Consider the following 6,529-nt stretch of genomic DNA (forward strand, 5'->3'; position numbering starts at 1 on the left):
CAAAGTGCTCCTTTACACACGTGTTACTCACTACTCACTCACTACTCGCTTACTACTTACTCCTTGGGCCATCCAGACCAGCTAAAACGCTCTTTACACCTGCTACCCACTCACTACTCACTCACTACTCACTCCTTGGGCCATCCAGACCAGCTAAAACGCTCTTTACACCCCCTACTCACTCGTTACTTGCTCACTACTCACTCCTTGAGCCATCCAGACCAGCTAAAACTCTATTTACACCCGCTCCTCACTCACTACTCATCACTTGGCCAACAAACTCACCCCTGCTTACTACCAGCAGGGGGACAAAGTGCTCCTTTACACACGTGTTACTCACTACTCACTCACTACTCGCTTACTACTTACTCCTTGGGCCATCCAGACCAGCTAAAATGCTCTTTACACCTGCTACCCACTCACTACTCACTCACTACTCACTCCTTGGGCCATCCAGACCAGCTAAAACGCTCTTTACACCCCCTACTCACTCGTTACTTGCTCACTACTCACTCCTTGAGCCATCCAGACCAGCTAAAACACTATTTACACCCGCTCCTCACTCACTACTCATCACTTGGCCAACAAACTCACCCCTACTTACTACCAGCAGGGGGACAAAGCGCTCCTTTACACACGTGTTACTCACTACTCGCTCATTACTCGCTTACTACTCACTCCTTGGGCCATCCAGACCAGCTAAAACTCTCTTTACACCCGCTACTCCCTCGTTACTCATCGCTTGGCCAACAAACTCACCCCTCCTTACTACCAGCACGGGGACAAAGCGCTCCTCAGCCCCCCAGTCCTCCTCCTGGCTTACTCACACCTCCCTCACATGCTCCCCACCCTCACGCCACCCTCACCGCCCTACTCCTCCCTTACCCCCTATGATCTACTCACTCAGTACTCACTCATTGCTTGCTCACTACTCACTCCCTGGGCCATCCAGACCAGCTAAAACGCTCTTTACACCCGCTACTCACTCGTTACTCATCACTCGGCCAACAAACTCACCCCTCCTTACTACCAGCACGGGGACAAAGCGCTCCTTTACACACGTGTTACTCACTACTCACTCATTACTCGCTTACTACTCACTCCTTGGGCCATCCAGACCAGCTAAAACTCTCTTTACACCCACTACTCCCTCGTTACTCATCGCTTGGCCAACAAACTCACCCCTACTTACTACCAGCACGGGGACAAAGCTCTCCTCACCCCCCCAGCCCTCCTTCTGGCTTACTCACCCCTCCCTCACACGCTCCCCACCCTCACCCCACCCTCACTGCCCTACTCCTCCCTTACCCCCTATGATCTACTCACTCAGTACTCACTCATTGCTTGCTCACTACTCACTCCCTGGGCCATCCAGACCAGCTAAAACGCTCTTTACACCCGCTACTCACTCGTTACTCATCACTCGGCCAACAAACTCACCCCTCCTTACTACCAGCACGGGGACAAAGCACTCCTTTACACACGTGTTACTCACTACTCACTCATTACTCGCTTACTACTCACTCCTTGGGCCATCCAGACCAGCTAAAACTCTCTTTACACCCACTACTCCCTCGTTACTCATCGCTTGGCCAACAAACTCACCCCTACTTACTACCAGCACGGGGACAAAGCTCTCCTCACCCCCCCAGCCCTCCTTCTGGCTTACTCACCCCTCCCTCACACGCTCCCCACCCTCACCCCACCCTCACTGCCCTACTCCTCCCTTACCCCCTATGATCTACTCACTCAGTACTCACTCATTGCTTGCTCACTACTCACTCCCTGGGCCATCCAGACCAGCTAAAACACTCTTTACACCCGCTACTCACTCACTGCTTGCTCCTTACTTGCTCACTACTCACTTCCTGGGCCATCCAGACCAGCTAAAATGCTCTTTACACCCACTACTCACTCACTACTCACTCGTTACTCATCGCTTGGCCAACAAACTCATCCCTACTTACTACCAGCATGGGGACAAAGCGCTCCTCACCCCCCCAGCCCTCCTTCTGGCTTACTCACCCCTCCCTCACACGCCCCCCACCCTCACCCCACCCTCACCGCCCTACTCCTCCCTTACTCACCGTCACCCGCCCGGCCTCCAACCCCACGAGCGTCCCACCGGCCAGGACCTCGACGCCGACGATGCCACCGGGGCCACCGCGGACGAGGACGCGGAAGCCCCCGGCGTCCCCCGCCCCGGGGCAGGACCCGGCCAGGAGGAGGTGGCGGCAGGACACGGAGTAGCGGCGGTGGAGGCGGTCGAAGGTGCGGAGATGCCCCATGCCCAGGGCGGAGCAGGTGACCGCGGTGGGGACACGGGGGGGGACAGGGGTGGGGACAGGGGGGGTGGCACAGGGCGGGTGGGAGGAGCAGGGGGGAGCTGCGGGGGGGAGGAGGAGCGGTGGTGAGACCAGGGGGGGCTTCTGGAAGGTTCTTCAGACCTTCCTCCATCCATCCCTCCAGCCCATGGTCCATCATTCTTCTCCTGGTTCTCCATCCATCCCTCCATCCCATGGTCCCTCAAGCCACCTTCTCTCCATCCCATGGTCCTTCTGTCTCCATCCATCCCTCCCTCCATCTTTCTTCTCCTGGTTCTCCATCCATCCCTCCATCCAATGGTCCCTCAAACCATCTTTCCCTCCATCCCATGGTCCATCCCTCCATCCTTCTTCTCCTGGTTCTCCATCCATCCCTCCATCCCATGGTCCCTCAAACCATCCATCCCATGGTCCATCCCAACCTCCACCCTTCTTCTCCTGGTTCTCCATCCATCCCTTCTTCTACTCCCTTGTCCTTCACCCACTTCTCCATCTCTTCATCCTTCTACTCTTTTTCCATCCATCCTTCTCCTGGTTCTCCATCCATCCCTCCATCCAATGGTCCCTCAAACCATCCATCCCTCCATCCCATGGTTCTCCTGCCCATCCCATGGTCCATCCATCCATCCTTCTTCTCCTGGTTCTCCATCCATCCCTCCATCCCATGGTCCTTCTGTCCATCCCATGGTCCATCCCTCCATCCCATGGTCCCTCAAACCATCCTTCCCTCCATCCCATGGTCCTTCTGTCTCCATCCATCCCATGATCCCTCCATCCATCCTTCTCCTGGTTCTCCATCCATCCCTCCATCCAATGGTCCCTCAAACCATCCATCCCTCCATCCCATGGTCCTTCTGTCCATCCCATGGTCCATCCATCCATCCTTCTTCTGGTTCTCCATCCTTCCCTCCATCCCATGGTCCCTCAAGCCACCTTCCCTCCATTCCTTGGTCCATCCCTCCATCCCATGGTCCATCCATCCTTCTCCTCATTCTCCATCCATCCCTCCTCCCATGGTCCATCCCTCCCTCCATCCTTCTTCTGGTTCTTCATCCTTCCCTCCATCCCATGGTCCATCCCTCCATCCTTCTTCTCCTGGTTCTCCATCCATCCATCCCTCCATCCCATGGTCCTTCTGTCCATCCCATGGTCCATCCATCCTTCTTCTGGTTCTCCATCCATCCCTCCATCCCATGGTCCCTCAAACCATCCATCCCTCCATCCCATGGTCCATCCCTCCATCCTTCTTCTCCTGGTTCTCCATCCATCCCTCCATCCAATGGTCCCTCAAACCATCCATCCCATGGTCCATCCCAGTCTCCATCCTTCTCCTGGTTCTCCATCCATCCCTTCTTCTACTCCCTTGTCCTTCACCCACTTCTCCATCTCTTCATCCTTCTACTCTTTCTCCATCCATCCTTCTCCTGGTTCTCCATCCACCCCTCCATCCAATGGTCCCTCAAACCATCCATCTCTCCATCCCATGGTCCTCCTGCCCATCCCATGGTCCATCCATCCATCCTTCTTCTCCTGGTTCTCCATCCATCCCTCCATCCCATGGTCCTTCTGTCCATCCCATGGTCCATTCCTCCATCCCATGGTCCCTCAAACCATCCTTCCCTCCATCCCATGGTCCTTCTGTCTCCATCCATCCCTCCCTCCATCCTTCTTCTCCTGGTTCTCCATCCATCCCTCCATCCCATGGTCCCTCAAACCATCCATCCCTCCACCCTATGGTCCTTCTGTCCATCCCATGGTCCATCCATCCATCCTTCTTCTCGTGCTTCTCCATCCATCCCTCCATCCCATGGTCCTTCTGTCCATCCCATGGTCCATCCCTCCATCCCATGGTCCCTCAAACCATCCTTCCCTCCATCCCATGGTCCTTCTGTCTCCATCCATCCCATGATCCCTCCATCCTTCTTCTCCTGGTTCTCCATCCACCCCTCCATCCAATGGTCCCTCAAACCATCCATCCCTCCATCCCATGGTCCTCCTGCCCATCCCATGGTCCATCCATCCATCCTTCTTCTGGTTCTCCATCCTTCCCTCCATCCCATGGTCCATCCTTCTTCTCCTGGTTCTCCATCCATCCCTTCTACTCCTTTGTCCTTCACCCACTTTTCCATCCCTTCATCCTACTCCTTCTCCATCCCTCCACCCATCTTCACCTCCTCCTCCATCCCACCACCCACATCTCCCACCCCCTCCCCCACTCACCGCACCGCCCTCCCTGTCCCCCGCCGTCCCCCTCCTCGGGGTGGCCGCAGACCCCGCAGAGGTCCCCCCGCAGCCCCGCCGGCGCCGTCACCGTCACCGCGCCGTCCCCGCCGAAGGCCACCTTCACCCCCGTGGCCGTTGTCACCCGGCGTTGGCCACCTCGACGTTCCAGGCGCACCCCGCCCCCCGCCAGCGAGAGGGGCAGGCGGACCTGGCGCCCGGCCACCTGCGGGGAGGGGACATCAGGGTGTCCTCCTGGAGAAGACCTCCCACCCATCCCCACCATGCCTCCACCCAGGGTCTTATCCTCACCCTCGCCGTCGTCTCTTCTCCTCGGAGCAGGACCACCTCGTAGCCGTCACCACGGAGCGTGAGGTGGCCGAAGGTGGCGGCGGGTCCCCTGCCCACCTGCCCACCCGCCGTGACCTGGAGGGTGGGCAACCGGGTGCCGCAGGTGGCCACCAAGGTCTGGGTGCAAGTTCCAACCAAGCCGTGGGTCTTCCCATCGAAGGCCCGGTAACGCCAACGCCCCAAGACGTGGCAGATGAGTGGAGGCTCCAAGGTGGGGAGACATCTGGGGGTGGTTGCCACCATCTTACACGTCGTTCCGGATGGACAACGCAGGTCGTTGCAAGATGGGTTGGTGGGAACGCATCTGGGGGTGGTTTCCACCATCTTACACGTCGTTCCGGATGGACAACGCAGGTCGTTGCAAGATGGGTTGATGGGAACGCATCTGGGGGTGGTTGCCACCATCTTACACGTCGTTCCGGATGGACAACGCAGGTCGTTGCAAGATGGGTTGATGGGAACGCATCTGGGGGTGGTTTCCACCATCTTACACGTCGTTCCAGATGGACAATGAAGGTCGGTGCAAGATGGGTTGGTGGGAACGCATCTGGGGGTGGTTGCCACCATCTTACATGTCGTTCCGGATGGACAACGCAGGTCGTTGCAAGATGGGTTGATGGGAACGCATCTGGGGGTGGTTGCCACCATCTTACACGTCGTTCCGGATGGACAATGAAGGTCGTTGCAAGATGGGTTGGTGGGAACGCATCTGGGGGTGGTTTCCACCACCTTACACGTCGTTCCGGATGGACAACGCAGGTCGTTGCAAGATGGGTTGATGGGAACGCATCTGGGGGTGGTTTCCACCATCTTACACGTCGTTCTGGGTGGACAACGCAGGTCGTTGCAAGTTGGCTTGTTGGTGACGCATTTGGGCCACCCCTCCACCATCTTACACCTCGTCCCCTTCGGGCAACGCAGGTCTTGGCACGACGGTTGGTTGGGGACGCATCTGGGGGTGGTTGCCACCATCTGACACGTCGTGCCGGCTGGGCAATGGATGTCGTTGCAAGATGGCTTCTTGGGCACGCATTTGGGCCACTCCTCCACCATCTGGCAGGTTGTCCCCACCGGGCAGCTCATGTCATCGCACGATGGCTTCTTGGGCACGCACGTTGGCCAATCGTCTACCATCTGGCACGTTGTCCCCGCGGGGCAACGCACCTGGGTGCAAGATGGCTTGTTGGGGACACATTTGGGCCAGTCTTCTTCTAGTTGGCAAGTGGTCCCAGGTGGGCAGCGGATGGTGGCGCAGGTGGGCTTGGGGGGGACGCAACGGGGGACACCGGCCACCACGTGACACGCCGTGCCGGCTTGGCAGGAGAGGTGGGCGCAGGAGGTCGCGGGGGCGCTCCTGGTCATCTGGACGCACTTGGGCCACCCGTGGACCACGCGGCACGTGGTCCCGCTGGGACACCGCAGGTGGCCGCAGGAGGGGACACGGACGCAACGGGGCCACCCGTTGAGGACCTTGCAGCTGGTTCCCACCTGGCAGTGGAGGTGCTTGCAGGAAGGTCGGGAGATGCAGGTGGGGTGGCCGTGGACCACCAGGCAGGTGGCACCGGGTTTGCAGGCCACCTCTTGGCAGGACCTGGGCATGGTGACACCCCAGGAGAAGGGAGGTGAGGAGATGC

This window comes from Nyctibius grandis, unplaced genomic scaffold (assembly GCF_013368605.1).
Source record: "Nyctibius grandis isolate bNycGra1 unplaced genomic scaffold, bNycGra1.pri scaffold_59_arrow_ctg1, whole genome shotgun sequence".
In the NCBI taxonomy this organism is placed as follows: Eukaryota; Metazoa; Chordata; class Aves; order Nyctibiiformes; family Nyctibiidae; genus Nyctibius; species Nyctibius grandis.